This window comes from Battus philenor, unplaced genomic scaffold, assembly GCF_028537555.1.
Source record: "Battus philenor isolate CCGP_79_NKW_IND1 unplaced genomic scaffold, ilBatPhil1.0.hap1 SCAF_3, whole genome shotgun sequence".
NCBI classification, from domain to species: Eukaryota; Metazoa; Arthropoda; class Insecta; order Lepidoptera; family Papilionidae; genus Battus; species Battus philenor.
Window position 1 is genome coordinate 7293150 of NW_027181693.1, and position 17584 is coordinate 7310733.

A 17584-nucleotide genomic window follows, 5' to 3' on the forward strand; every position below is an offset into this window, starting at 1 on the left:
TTTGCAACCCTAACTAATTACAGCAACACTTCTAATTACCGCTATAATATAGTTGACAGACAATAAATATAGTTATTAAGAGCACATTTTAAATTAATCAGTTAGAGAAAATATGGTTTTCTGCATTAAAAATACTAACGTAATCTAGTATCACGCCTCATACTTATTTTACATATAAATACTTCATATTAGTAGCTTAAAATCGAGCAGATTTCATTCGTTCATAAATATGCCGTAAATATATAAGAGCTTTACTTGCGAAAATACACCCTATTTTTGATATACGGAATTCATAAATAAAATAAGTATGGAAATAAAAATCATGCCTCGTACGTGAATGGATAAACGCAAGCCGGGCGCGTTTTGTAACTCACGCGCGAATGCCGCCCTTGGAATATCCACGACAAAATAACGTATAGTATCGTACTTACATAGCAAACATTTACTTTTACTTAATTATTGGGTGTAAAGATATTTAATGACTACGTATACATATTCGTTTATTAAAAATGCAAGCCATTTCTATTTATCTAACAATGTACAAGATATTTTCTTAATGTTAAGTTTTTTAATCCCATAAAGCGTGGAGACGATTAGCAAGAGCTTTTACTTTTTAAAAAGTCCTTAATTTTTTTCCAGCACTTCACAAATTTATTTTATGCTGTCTTTCATCGCTCTCCACCTCTTCCTGTTTCGGGTAGTTGCTGTTCACCACATTCAGGTTATCCTTCCAAAATCTTCATAAATTTTTGAAATATTTTTTACCATATTTAAAACCGCGAAGTTCAGAGTTTATTTAAACTAATTTTAAATTTTATAAATTTTAACCATTGTATAAAATTTAACATCATAAATATAATTTACTTGAAAAAGGTAATTTATTTTTAAAGAAGACGCATTTTTTGTATAGCAGCGCAAATTATGTACATTACTGCAATATTAATTTTTTTTTTTAAATATGGGATTACATTCAATATGATAATTTATATTACACCCGTTTAGCAGGTGGAGATGACACCCTCACAAGCGGTACAGATACGTTACCTTTTTGAAGGCGAGATCACCAGTAAACACATGTGTAGAAGCGGACTACAACCGGTACGTGCATGTTGCTCAAAATCAGCTCACATGACAACAGTCAAATCACTGATAGCGTTCGAATTCAAATCAGCATTCGAATTTTAACTTGAACGTGCAAGAGTGACTTAAAAAGAAAAGTATAATGACCGTTGTGGCCAGCAATACGTTCTGATGTAAACGCTATAATACTAATATTATATTATAAGTAATGCTAAAATAGTTATAATTGATTGTAAAAAAATACAGTTAATTTCGATTAGATCTAAATTTATATTTCAAAAAAATAAATGAAACGAAATCTCAACATTATAAGAGTTTCGTTCAGTTTACAAATAATAATTTATTTTGACAACTAAAGATTTATACTTTCATTTGTTTGAATATGAGGTATGAATAAAATTTGGTTTACTTCGCAGTGAAACCAACGACTTCTATCATTTGACTTACTAATCTATAATACTTTGTTATCTTGTGTTTGTTATAGTCATTGTTAAAACTGGATAATCTAAATTAAGTTGATAATGTTACCCAATTTTAATTTAAATGTTTCATTGAATCAACTCCTTTAACGAAACTAGTAACTTCTTATAAAATATATGAAACGATAGTGAATAAATATACATCACCACGAGCACAGAATCAACCCTTAGACGTCCACTGCGTGACATGCAAGCAGGGAAAGAAGCAGTCAAGACAGGCAAGCAATTCTTCGAGAAATAATATTCAATCAGTTAATAGAGCACTTTAAGTCTAATAATTTATTCCATAGCCAACAATTTGGATTTATAAAAGGAAAATCTACTATATGTGCAGGTGTTTCTTTATTAAAATTATATATCAAGCTCGGGAGAATTCACATGATGCTCTATTAGTATGTAAATGAAAACATTACGCAGTGGAAAATATTGCACAGGAGTAGTTAAAAACATATTTAAATTACAGGTTACCAATTTGTGCATATTGATAAATCAGTCTCCGGGATCTGTAGCAACAATGGGCGTACTGCATGATTCAATATAGGGACCTTTATTTCTTAATATATATAAATGACTTACTATTCTTAGCCAAAAAACTTTGCGAGATTGTACTGTTCGCAAATGACACATCTCTTTTATTTAATGTAAATAGAAAAAGCGAATAATTTTGACGACGTGAACAAACTCTTTCGCGAATTTTGTTGATTTACGACTAAAAACGTAGTTTTAAATCCTTAAAAAAAAATGTTGTAAATCAAACACCCATAACAATAAATGGTAATGTTCTAAACTAGGTAGAATTTTCGGTTTTCCTGGGTGTCACAATCGATTCTAAACTTCAATGGAGACCTCACATTGAGTCTCCTGCGGTTAGGCTTAGTGTTGCAGCTCATGCCGCTAGCTAGGCAGATAAAACGTTACTCTGATATTGATACTGCTTGGATAATGTATTTTAGTTATTTCTGCAGCATTGTAGTATGAAGTAATGCTTTGGGGTAGAGGTGCGGTTATTGAAAATATGTTTGTTTTGAAAAAACGAGCCCTCCGAGCAGTTTACGCCTCAGGGCGATCTCGAATCTCCTTGAAAAAAACGATATAATAAAATAAATATTTATACTTGTCAATCAATATTTATATGTGGCCTTACATTATATAAATGATAATATTTTGTAAGTTAACAAAAATTATAATAAATTAAAAAAATAAGGTACGTCCATAACGTATATCGAACAAGACATCGTGAATGATCATGATCGACCTTAACTGTGTCGTCGGTCCACCCGGTCTGGTTGACCCTCCAGAACTTTCGTCACCAAAGGCCGTGTGCCACACTCACTGCCACTATAGGTAAGCAATTCTCTGATCTACATCGGTGACATTAGTTCTTATGCGAACATCCTCATTTTTCAATGAATCATAAAAATCGGCATTGAAGGGAACCTTAACATTAATATAAAGGTAACCTTATCTTCACTTTAGTATATTTTAACATCAAAAATTCCAATTTTTTCAATAACTTGGTAACAATCATTGTAGAAATTTTGACCTTTTTTGAAATTTTAGCTAAAATTAGATTTGAGTTCTTTTCATCGAAGAGGACATGTTTTATTAAATTTGTTTTTACTGTGATCGAGTGACTTTTCCTTCTCCTCTGGGGTTTTAAATTTTTAGCAGATTGTTTGTCTTGTCGATAGGCTTTAGTGATCTTTTTACTTCCCGTTTATATTTGTTCTCTTTGATTACTAAAGTATAGAAATTGTAATCGTCTCCATAAAACTTTCATGAAACAAAACCCTGGAAAAAAACAGTAGCGGAGACTGACAAATTTGACCACGATCCACAGTCATGAGGAAATGATAAAAAAGAAGAAAAAAGGAATTAAGAAATGTTTATAACCATATTACTGTCATATATGAACACAGCAAAATTTTATAAAAATTTTTCGATGACATATATATAATAGAAACAATTACAACATTTTTATTTAAGAACCACTAGAGAATGGACCTTTCATAGGTGTCACTTTCAGTATACTTTGGAGAGTTTACTATCACTATCCATCAACGAAAACTATTTATCTTGGTATCGCTTTACAACGCGCGGTGACGAGGGTTTCTCATTAATCAAAAGATGTTTACAAAAGTACGCTTTAAGCGATTTACTTTTTACTGTCATGCTTGTAAAATTTAAAACAAAAGAAATAATTCTTCATGGTTCCTATTTATTAAAGGCACGTAACTAAAATTTTTCTAGATTTTTTTATTATAAAAAATCTTGCAACACATAGCTAAGAATGTAAAATATATAAAAACACGACATAAATTTATGAAAAGTGTACAAATATTTATTTGCGTGTAGTCCAAACTTGCTATCAAATTACCACACTTTCGAAAGTCTTCTGTTGCAAAACTTTAGCAAAAAAATTTATTTGTCACTAACATGAGATTTGTTTTATGAATAGTCAACTTCTTGATACGTGAAAAGTTACTATTCGTCCTTAGAGAATATTATCCTTGTATAAAATATGTAAGAATTTCGCAGATAATTTTAAACTTTTGTTATGTTGTGTAAAGTTGTTTGACGATTATAAAAAAATATTAAATACTTCTTTCCAGTTTAGTACGACCTTAGATTTTAATATACAATATCTCCTGCAATTTATTAATTATATTTCGTTAAGAGAATAGCTGACTTTTATAAGAAATGTCATTTGTCTAATTGCCTGCGATGTCAAATACCATTATCATTATTTTAGCCCTAGGACGTCCACTGCTGACACAATGCTACTACCCTAATAGTAAGTCTAACACTCCCTCCCGTACCTTCGGCATCTCCGTCAGAGCAGCAGAAATCTTGGAAATCCCAAGCTAGGTCTCCTTCTTCCGCCTATGAGTTCAAAGTTCTCGCGTGATATCTCGCCAATACAGACCTTGACAATATATATACATAAGCTGGGAATCCTCCGGTCGGAGGAGCGCTTTCTGTTCATTACGGAACATTCGACGCTTCTTGCTGCTCATAAATCGGAATTCAATTAAATTCCCCATTTGACCAGATTATGTCTTCGGTCCGCTTAGTAGGCGGCCTAACCACTCGTGACTCATAGTCGCATAATGCTCTTGGTTGCGATCTGCCGCGCCCACTGATTTTTCTTGCTTTCTGTTCTGTTGTTCTGTGGATCTCTCACCGAAGCTTCGAACATATTTCTTTCCGTTGACTCTGTTATATAAATTAAATAAGATTCATGAAAATTATTCCTTCCATAATTCAACTTTATTTCATTACATGGAAAATAAACGAACGGTTTTATGAAAAATTGTAAATAGTTGCATGGACTTTGTATCAGATCGAGGTGCGGGTCAGTCACCGGCGGAGAAAACAGGTTATATATCATTGACATATTAGCCGATAGACCCCCCACTGCAAGGCATACGCCTCCATTAAAAATCTCCAAGATGACCGGTATTACAATAATTAAAGCATATCTCAAATATTTCTTTCCTATTAAAATCGTTGTAATATTGATTGACCTCATGTATTCCTAATATTTAATTATTTAGTATATAACATTCCCTGCTGGATTTCATGTTCTAGGAAAAATAATTGTACCTATTTGTTTAGGCATTCTTCTTTATATAGTAGACATGAAATGTTTGGCCATCAGTTAAGACATTTTTGAGACAAAAATTCTGTTATCTTTCTCCGAAAGAATGTAAGGCTAGAAAAAAAAAGATAAAAGTGATAAAACATTCTGTATATTTTGACAACTTAATTTTTATCGGAATTCCAGTTAAAGAAGAAATTTTATTTTCACATAATATTTGTATCAAAAAAGTAATATTAGAATAACATTATTAAAACGGATTTATTAGAGATGTAAAAATTTATAAAAATTATTACTTGAAGTATAAATTCATAGATCGATTCTGAGTAAATAATTTGATATTTTTCTAATGTTAATCCCCAATAAATGTAAGTAAAATTACGGAACATCGCAAAAGCCAAAAGAAGACAAGACAAAATGGCGAAAACGTGCCGTGTTTCTATTAAGGGAGCTATATTGTTAATACGATTTAAGAAGATATATGTGAAACTCGGTATCTGTAAAGTAAAATAAACAATTAAGTTTTTTTGGTTTTTATTGGGTATATAAATTGATTCACTTTTTATTTAAAATTATTTAGGTTTTTATTAAGCAACATAAAAATATTTTCACTACCGGTAACGGACGTTGTCAATGATTTCAGCTGTTGAGTTTGAGAAAGCGGACATGACTTATTTTTAACCAGCAATCATAAATTAAAAAAAATCTATAACGTACACAAATTCATAACAATCGTCAACATGACAGCCGACACATGACCACTGGAAGGCATAATAAGACTCCCCCAAAGACCGCCACAATCACTGGTCTTATCCGAATCCAGTGATTTCCCACGACCTTTACTATTTTAAATTATATATTAACATTAACAATATTGAAAAAAAGTGTAAGCATTTATCGTTTTAATCACTGTCAGCTTATGTCTATAACTTTAAATTGTTTAATATAAAAATCCTTCCGTAGATGTAAGATTCTTAAGAACTTTTTATATCTAAATGTAAATAACACGAGGAGGTGTATTACCGTCTAATTTGACAGTAACAATATAATATTCAATATGTCGCGTTAGTAACGGATCGTTTCACATGAATAGAAATGATATATAAGATCTGCTTTCCCAATAAAGAATATTCGCTCACTGCCTACTCTCACAATCGCGTTATTGTTTTTTCTTACGAAAATAGTTCAATTTTATAAAGAAAATTCTTCCTATATTTTCGAATGGCAGTATTGTTAAGAAACACGTCAATAAAACCTACAACTGCTGTAAATGTCAAAACGGTTCTTAGTAGAACTAATTGTATCAAGGCAATCTACTAATTTAGTTGTTCCGGGATTTCCTACAAAACAACAACATCGCTTTTCGTACATATTATTTTTACCAAATCTGCGAACTTCCCGGTGTTAAGAGAAGCAAGACTACTTTCATTCAGATAGAGCATCTCTCGATTAGGCCTCGCACTTTCAAGGTGCTTGCCGTGGCAGTCTGAGCAGAGTATCAGTACACAAGGACGTTCGGACAGGACCTTTCCTTGTAGTCTTGTCGGACATGCTGGGCCAGTCGGCATGAAAGGCCGTGACCTCCTTCTGTGAGTCTATTATGATTCAGGCAGTTGAACAGGAGAGGAGACAGGTGAACATGTGTTTTGTGACGCCACGGACCGACAAAGGCTTTACTCTACCACCTACGGACCTTCATAGTCACAAGTGTTTAACCGCCGCTCGCTTCAGCTACTCCGAGGCGGACGATATACACATATAGACGAGGTTACGATCTATTGTGATAGAAGTAGCTTGAACAACGCATACTTTTACCGACTGTCGCGAAATCCGAACGGAGTTACCAGAATCGCTGTGGACAACCACCGATGGGCATTTAGTGGGTAAGAATCCCTCATATTCGTATCCTCTTCCCTAGAGACGAGTATCTTTAACATGCTGATGGATTCTCTCTTAAAATAAAAAGATAGATGATCCTCCGAGTTTCCTCTGAGAGGTAAATTCTACTGATAGTAATATACGAGTATATAACTTGTGTATATAGCTTGTAATGTATCATAATACATTATTGTACAAGCTTTTGAACTACAAAAACCTCCTTACTACCGCTATTTTACATCACCACAGAGGTTAATTCAATAACAATAAATGTGAATAATTGCTTACAAATTATGATTTTGTTTCGAATTACACGAAGACAAAAGTTAAGAGCTACAAACTTAAGAGACAAAACTTAAGAGCTTAGAAAAAGGATTAATGATTATCTTAGTAAGGTTATTCAATGAAAATTAGCAAATTGATTCGCCGGTCTAACATAAATTTATTTACTTTAAGAAACAACAATGAAAACTTTTTTCTGTTAACCCTTTCAGGACCATAAGGTTACGGTACCTTATTTAATTAATTTAGCTAGATGTAATGAATTAATAGGCATCCTAAAAACATAATTTATACTAAAAATTCAAAAAAGTTTTACAGTTTTTTTGGAAATTTATGGGACAAATATGTCCCTATGGTCGCTAAGGGTTACTTTCTACTTAAACTCAAAATTTTGGTTTACTTGTTGGTAAGTCTGTTTTGTTGTAAATAATGTACATTTGTTACTTAGTGTACTTTTTTTTACTTGTTTATGAATAATATAAATATAATAGGGCAAGTTATTTGTGGTACTCGGCGAAACAATTCCTGTTGTTAGATGATTGGTTAGTGATTAGATGGATTGTTTTTTTGAGACGTTGAAGGTTCAGGTGATTCTTGCCGTTGAAGAGTCGTCGTCTCTTCAACATCGACATCAAATACCCTTTGGTCATCATCCTGTACTAGAAGTCTTTGGTCTTCGTCATCAAGCACTAAGTCATCTTCCTCATCGCTATTGTCGCCCACAAAAATTTGAAGAATTTTACTTTTTCGAAGTTCAAAAACTCCACGTCCCTTACGAAACATATTCTGAGAAAAATATGAATAAGAAAATGATAGCATTTTGGTATATCACCAGGCCAAAAGTTAAGAAATTCCGTATAAAAAGTATCCCTTTACGCCGACAGGGACATCCGTGTCCCATAATCTTTATAACGATTTATCACAGAAAACAACATAAATACATTACTACTGAATATTTAGGATAACCATTTACTTACCAGGTAATGATAATTTGACACTGTAAAAACTTGAAAAGTACTTTTACAATATCAATTATTTATTCCAAACAGCAGATCATTCGCGCCAAAAGAACTCTAACGTTCCGATGACGATAAACAACAAACGGTGTTAGTTATCCTATATTGCTAGTAAAAAATAATAAAAAGGTACTTTCCGAAATATTAAAACAAAAAAATAATTTACAATGGTTACGTAAATATTTAATTAATCCATGATTTTTGCTTGGGACACCGGCGTCCCCGTGGTCGTGAAAGGGTTAATATCCTGTAGTATTACAAATTTTATTACCAGGGTAAAGTAACTTTTTACAAGCCAAGCGAAGCTGAATCTAATATTTTGCTATTAATATAAATAATCACCATTTCTATAAATAGTAAACGTAATCTTCTAACCATACCACGTAATTAACGATTATGAAAAAAAAACCTAAACATAAGCCCTTATCGAATTTAGTACTAATTGTACAATGACTTGTATAAGTCAATAACGATTTTGGACACATTTTTCTTTGTGGTATTTTATTAAATACATACGGTAGCTATATAATTTAACAATATTTGATTCAGATACTAACAATAAAATATTAAACATTAGCACGATACTTGCGATGTAATAATTTGTTTGAAAACTTTTAGGTTACTCCGCTGGCTGAACATGAACATTTTAGATCCAAGAATTAGAAGACTGTACCTTGATAAGTTAATAATTTTGCTATTGAAAGATAAATTGTAGTCACTATTGTAAACGCAATGGTTACAAATTTACCTTCTTTTGTGCTAGTAAGCACTTTACAAGGCGAGAAATACATTGTCCTGCGGGATTGGCGTCTTTGAAAGTGTCAGAAACACAATGATGCCTTGCCCTATGTTCGGAAACAATATTGCTCAAGGACTACTGTTTGACTGCAGATATCGATTGATACTAATTCGCATTCCTGCCAAAGTCAAAATACCTGAAAAGGAATGTGTGATTACCACCATCATCAATGTACTCGCATGATGTCCAATGCTGGGCAAGGGCCTCCTCCGTATATAAACATTAGAACCGTTAAGAGCTGCCTTGCATCTTGCGTTTTAGACGAATATATCGAGGTCGTCTGTCTATCTTATGGGTGAGCTTCCTACGCTACGCTTTTTTTTTTGTATCGTTCCCGTATCTTTGGGAAGGACGGGGACGTTTTTTGTCGTATTAATTTTTTTTCCACTGTCCTTTTCATTTTCGTTCTCTACTATCATTCTTCACAATCTATCGTTCCTCATTTATTTTTACGCCCAACCGGCATTTGGAGTCGACTTGGAGTCCTCTGAATGCGGGACAGTGGGTTACCAGGTGGACCACGGTCTGGACCACGCCCGGTTCACAGAAGCACGAGGGGTCCTCTTTGTGCTTGAACCGGTAAAGATACTTAGAGGACCCCCCGTGAAGAGCTGGACCAAAACTGCGTCCACCTCGACACTGCGGAGCACTCGGTAGGCTGAGATGGCGTCCGGGAAAAATTTCCGCGTTGTCAACGCCGTCGTATCTTCCACATACCTCCTATTCGACACGTCAAGTGTTCCCAGCCTAAGCTGTCGCTTAACGAATGAAATGGGGCATTACTCATAGTCCGGTCTTCTTTTGCACTTCAGGTCCGCGTCCTTGGCCAGTTGATTCGCCCTCTCATTCCCCTCCGTCCCCGCGTGCGCTTTCATACAGTATAATCTTACATCCTTCCCTGCTTCTCTCACTTTCATAATATTCTCTTTCACTCTTAACGCTAAAGGATGGAGGGTGTCAGATACTGTCAGCAACTGTCTGGAGAGCGGACCGCGATTCCCTACGCTGCGCTTGCCAGTTTATGGGCTCCATGCAAGTACTTTAAGGACCCAGTAGCCATTCGTCCTGTGGCTTGCCTACTGCAACTTCCTCGTGCTCCGTTAGACTATGCCAGTCTTCGGATCTGCTCGTTCCTAATTTGATTTCGTAGAGAAATTCTAATCCGAGTCCTGTCTATGGCTCATTGATCAAATGAGATCTTGCCAATGAGGCTAGAAGTAAGAGATCACATTTTAGTGCTTTAAGTTATTCCTGGCAACATAAATTTTTCATAAACTTTCGTATAAGGTTTTAGATAATATTCGACGTTTCCCGAACGCTGCTTTGCTGAGATGAATTCTTTGATTGATTTATTAACTAACGAGTTATTAATAAATTATAAACATAAATGTTTACAGTGTGCTCAATTGAGATAAATTAAAAAAATATTATTTTTTTAGACTTTAACACCTTTGTTAGAATAATTCTAAAATTTCAAAGCTTTCATTTAGTAATCTCACAATAAATTATCACTCACAATAAAATTCTGTTAAGAATTACTTTGTACGCGGAGCTATTGGTCTCATATGTCATGAAAATCTTTTTAAAAATATTTTATTCTTAATCGAATGAAATATTCTAATTTACAATATAATGTTCATTTACCACCATAATAGAGTAGAGTTTAATAGAATGATAAAATTGACTAGTAAATGTCGCACAAGAGTATTCCAATTGAACTATTTTGATAATTAATGAAGATAGGTCACGTCGGAAACGACTGCGAGCCGACTTTCATTATTTATCTTTATTCGTTTCAATAAGAACGGAAATGGGTTTTGTCAGGAAAAGCAACATTTATTGCAGCCTGTTTGTTAACTATTGACGAAATTTACATTTATGTTATTTATTAAATATTAAAAAAACTATTTGTGTACTAGTGGGTAAAGTATATGGAGACGATTTAAACGGTAATTCTATATGCTGCTCAATGTAGTGACTGCTAAAGTTACTATGATCTTAGTTTTAAATTAAATTTCATTTATTAATATTTTTTTTAATAATAACATCGTACATAACTTTATTAAAGGACTAACTAGCTATTAATATTCAAGGTATGACTACTGTCCCTAAGCACTAAGGTTGAAATTGGATGCCGACTCGCCGGTGAGTTAATAAAAATGAATAACCCTTGGGAAATGTCGATGTTATGATCACTGGTGTGATAGCCACGATTTTTTTTTAATATTGATGTTGAACGCGTTGTAATATTAGTGAATTTAAAACTAATTGTCATTATTAACGTATCCTCTTGTTTTAATTTGGAAAAAGTAACTGTTTTTTTTTAGGTTACAACTTTCTTTTTTTATATTACTATTTTTTTTCTGTTATAGTTTTCATATTTTTGTATATTAAGGACAAAAACATTCTCTACAAAATATTTATGAAAATTTCAAAGTTCTTGAATTTTGTTTAATATTACGACGGGCAGAGTTTTATAGAGATATTTTATATATAAATTTAAAAACTGTTTGAAATATAATTGTGAAACCAGCATGCAAATTTAAACGTTTAGATATATGAATATTTATGACATAAGTATAATATCCCCGTCATCTGTCACGGGATTTGGGCCGGGTCTTATTATATGTAGACTCTTTCCTAAGACTTCTCTCTCGTTGCCCAGCACAGTCATCTCTGTCTTTTCATCTTTTTCTGGTCTAGATATATTTGAAATCAAAAACTGAAATCGATCTAGACGACATTATTTTTTCTTTTGTATGATTATTTTCCTGTGTTATATTTAGAATTGTTTATACATACATAAAATACAGTATAATTATTTTTACTCTAAACCTAGATTTAGATTTTACTTGGGAAGACACCGGCTTCTGTGAATTTTAGTTGGACCTAGCTTCGTCTTTAGACGTTTTTGGGCTACCCGCATCCAGCAACTTCTCCAGACCTTAACTGTATCGTTGCTCCATCCAGGAGGGGACCTACCCACGCCGACTCTTCCTGCTCGTGGTCGCCACTGAAGAACATTAGGATTACTAGTATTAATTCTAATTACAGAAAAAACACTAGCGTGTGCATTGTAAAGATATCGTAAACATTGTAGAAAGCGAAATTAAAACTTTCATAGTAAAATATTTTTATTCTAAAAATTCAGTTTTATTTTGCTCTCGTTAAATGAAAAGCTCGCAGTTATTTAAAAAGATTCACAGAAGGTTTATTTTACGACCGTTAGGATTTTATGCCGCTTTCATCGAGAATGCTAAACCAAATGATTTATAAATTTATATCCTTTAAGCTGTCCTGTTTTATACAGATTATTAAATTGAAAGAAGAGTAAATGAAATTACATTAGCTTGCCGTGATGTATCTAGAATGCATTGTAATATAATTTACAAATTACAAAAAAAAATTACAATCAATGGAATATAACTCACAAATGTTTTTGAAACCAATAACTTTCTTCCATATTTTAATATGGTAATAATAAATCATGCACTTAATCGTTATTTTTAAGAACAAAAAGAAAATCGAATTATAAATGGTGAGAAGGTTACGAGGACAGCAATTATTTTTACAGAAAAATGCTAAATTGAAAATATGACAACACGATCTTAAAACGATTCTAATGAAAGATAAGAAAATTTCCTCCGACGAATTTCCTTGATTATATTTAAATGAGATTTTAATGTTTCAAACTTGAATTAATTGAAATCAGAATACTATTAGGACAAAGCAATTTTTAAATGGATCTTTTAATTATAACATAATATTCAAAAATTTAAAAGGTATTCTCCTTAAAATTCCTGATATATTATGCTTAAAATAACATTTTTTTTAATTTCGTTTTTTGACCAGCATAAATGCCAAAATTTATGGATGCTATCATTCACTCATTGCATTTTAATTAGAAAAAACTAGTTGAAATATTTTTGTGTTATCCCGTTTTAATTTAGTCTAGTCAAACTTTGTTAGCAAATAAAATCACGTTCAGACAAACAAAACAAGCAGTACATTAACCTACGTACATTCGTTTGCAAACAATGTTTGGTGACCTACGAAATCCAGGTTAAGTGAAATAAAATAAATGCTATTTCCTGTGTAAATTCTAAGCATTTCATGTTAAGTTTTATATATTTTTTACGCTTTTGATTATCGATGTTTAATAACAGCTAATTAAAGAATAATTTTCGTGTTAACTATCGAGTAAATAAGAAGTATTTTTAATAAGATACATTTCTGCAATATGGATCCTGCTAGAGTAGCTTTTAGAGATTTTTATAAATATCTTAATGCTTTGTACATAAGTTATATATTAAAATAAACAATTATCTTTTGATATCAATAAAAATCTCTAGTTATCCCAATAATTAAACTTCTATTTTCATAGTACGGATACTACTTTTTCCTGGTCTTTCTATAGTAGATACAGTTCTATTAGGTGTAGACGAAGGTGTTGTTTGTTTAATACGAGCAGAAATCAGTTTGTAAATACAGTTTGTAGAAATGTGTTAATAATTAAGAAAAAGAAGTTTTATGACCTTGTAGGAGTTAAAGCCTATGAAAATCCGTGTCTTGGGCAATGAATATAAATGGCCTTAGATGTGTAGTGTTTATATTTGTATTTACACTTTTAGGTATTTAGTTTCCAGGGTTAGCAGATGATCTAACATATTTTGTCCAATTTTAGATCAAAATTATTGAGACCAAACTTGTTCAAGTTCTCAAGTAATTAAATAAAAGATGTTTTTTTATACAACAATCAAAACGATGGTCGTAACATTTAACTATAAATGCGAAACTCCTCACGATTGCATGAACTCGCAGAAATGAAGCACGTGCACGTGCGAGATTATTTGGCAATGGAGCATTGGGTTGCCAATTTTCGCTTATTACTACTAAGTCCCTCAATTTATTTACTACAACTATACCGCTTTACCCTTACGAAACCTTCATAAAATTTATATTCTAAAGGGGTCAAGAAGTTCTACTCTAGATTTTTAGAACGAAACGTTATTGGGTTCATATTAGTATACCTTTTATTCAGGGGATAAAAAAACAATTCCAGTATTTATTTGTACGAGAATTTTGTTTCTAAAGTAAGTTATCCAACATATATAGTATATATACTAACCTAACTATATTGAATCAACTATACTTAGTGGAAAGTCTTTAAAGTAAACATGCAATATACGTTTACCTACGCACAACAATTTCTTACGGGTTATTTCCATATCCATAGAATAGAGACAAATATTAATAAAAAGGAAAAAAGTGAACGAATTAAATAGAGAAAAAAAAACACAATTGTTTAATCAATAAAAGTGTAAAAAAATAAAATTAAATTATGAATTTATTAAATGTCATTATTATAGAACACTTGGATGATCGATCCGACGTAAAGCACGCTCGAACAAGTATTGACTTAAGAGCATAAGTTGGATCGCGCCGTATGGAAACATTTTCGAGCTGTGCCCTTAGTCCTATCCGTTAGTTTCTCTTATGCAATTATTTTACAATTTACTAATAAATTATTGTATTTTTTCTTTCTTAATAATTACTAACCATATACTACAAATTTTATACGATATCAAATTAATAAAATCTTGGTAACGTGCGTATGTAAGAAAATTATTGAAAGTTGTTTTTATTAAAAATCATGACTATTTTGAAAAGAGGACGTAAATTTTCTTTTAATAAACATTTTCTAGGCAACGGGCCAGTTTTTGCGTCAAGCGAATTGCTCTCGGACAATAAAGCAATACGAAACGTAACGCCGCTTTTATAATTAAAATTTCTTTCAGTTCACTCATTTAAGTCTCAATGACGTAAGTCCTTTTAATCCCGTTACTGAGAGAATTTTATTGATTTGATACTTACCTTTATTTACTTTAGCTGTAATTAGCGAAATAGGACATCCGTCCACGAGGACAGACAAGCTTGTTAATGTCGTCAGAAGGTGCTGGATTTAAGGCGCTTCCAGCCGTTCATATAAAAAATCTACGAGTAACATCCTGTGGTATAATGATGATTATGAACTATGCACAAATTGTGCAAAACTCTAAATATCTATAAGAGAGAACAAGGCTTTTATGTAATAGTGTGAAAGTATTATTTAGGCAATGATCGTACTAGAATTATATTTTTTGGTTAAAAGGACACTTAAATATTTATAATATATAGGGTGGGCCATAAATTTTTGCACTTTTGAAACATGTGTAGAAATAAAAGTACAAAAGCTATTTTGTTTATGATTTATTTACCGTAATTATCATTTATTAAAATTTATTTTTTAAAAATTACATCGTCGGGATGTGCTCCGTCTCGCCGTTGGCACTCCTGTAATCGACTACGTAAACTTTGGAAACTTGCTATTTGCAAAAATTATTGGCCCACCCTATGTATATTTAAGTTTTTTTTATTTTTAGTGATCGGTGTTCAAGATTTCAAAACCGGATACATAAAATATTTTTGCAACACGGCGGTCGACTGAATTAGTAATCCGGGATTTGAAAAAAAAAATAATTATTAGTCCTTGTTGTTTTGTTATTTTGAGATCCCATACTTTTAATATATGAAACACTCTTTAGTCCTACTAGTCTATTTTCTTGATCCAACAAAAATTTACACGGTATAGTTTATACTATAAACTAAAAAAATCAATGTACACAAAAACATCGTGTAGTTACGATGTAAGGATTTTAAACCGTTCTGTTAAAAGACTCCAATAATTTGAAGAGAGAGGAGAAAAGAAATAAAAAAGTAGACGAGGACGAAAAACCTAATTGTGAACAAAAGAAAAAAAAAACGAAATGAGCAGGTGACCGTTGCACGTGACGACAAATGATAAAAAACACACAGTCATAAAAAATTCAAATTTGTGGGGAGAAATGAAGAGTTATTCACAGAAAACAATGAAACTATTTATGTAAATAACACCAATAAAACAAACGACAACTGAAGGCTATTTATCAAAAATTACAAGAAAGTTCTCGATTGTATTTGTCGTTAATGCCTAAACTATCCTTTAATGACACCAAATTATTATTATTATTTTTATTGTAATAAATAGACATCGCGAGGAGAAACTATATGCAGACTACGCAAGACCGGTCATCGTGGCGATCTTTGGGGAAAGCTTTGGCCGTGCAGTGGGCCTCCATCGGCTGGAATGATGATGATGAAATAATATATTGACATAGAAATGTAACGCTTTTACATAGTATAAATAATTTGTAGTTCAAAGATAAGAAAAAAGCTAAATTTTTAAGTCCTTGCCATGTAAAAAAATGTAAATAATGTGTGTTAATCTCAAATCTCATAAATAATACATCGCTAAATCATTAAGTTAATCAGAAGATCAGTCTACCACACACATAGAAAAAGTTTTTTTTTTCATGACAAGAAAAAGTAGAAGAAAAACAAACTGAAAACAATTTATTGGAACTTTGTTCTATCTCAAACTTTAATTATAGCGAACTGAAAATAATATCCACACGGGACTGAATAGCCATTCGACTCCCAACGAAGTAGACGAAATAGTATTTTACACGAGCAATTGATCTTATTTTTAAAATGATTGCATTTAAGATAAAATTGAATTGAAATCCAATGTTAAGAACTCTGTCTTATCTTGCATGAGTAAGTGTACAATTAAAGGAAAGAGATCAGAAAAATAAATTTATTATTATTTACGAATCCATATAACTTGTCGTTTGAATTAGAGTCCAACGAACAAATTTTAGTTAAATGGATGAATATTCTATACAAGTAAAGTTTTGCAATCCAAAAATTTAGATAAAATTTTCATCACAATCACTTAATTTATACCTGCTTCTAATGACATAAATACATAGACTTATCACGGTGAAGGATTCATGGGCTGTCTTTATAAAAATTATTTAAAACTATTTTTTTTTGTTTTCAGCCCATAGACTCGCATTGCAAGACATAGATCTCCTCCAAATATATCTGTGGAGGATATATCATAATCGCCACGCTTTGCAGGCGGATTGGCCATCGCAGCGTGGTATTATTGTACACGGATGACGGTGCTGCCAATGTTCTGGAAATTTGTTTGTATGTAGTAGTAATCCTATATAATTAATGCACAAAGTGCGAATTATATAAAACTATATCGAACTCGCAACCTTTAAGCGCAAGTCTCATTCCTTTACGGTTGAGCTACCACTGCCCCTGACTCATATTTTGTTTATGTAATCATTAATTTTATAGCTAAATATAGTTTAATAATAGGCGGCTGGAATTTACTAGAATACTACTAATTAAAACGTTGAACTTGAATAACAAAGTATGTTATACTTTAGTTTGCAGATCACTGTTTCCGCGAACTCATTTCAAAGAAACTAAACAGCCTGCAAGGCTCTCAGCGTAAGAGGTACATATATATTAGGACTAAAAACCCACTACCACCAATTTGTGCAAGGTCCAAATA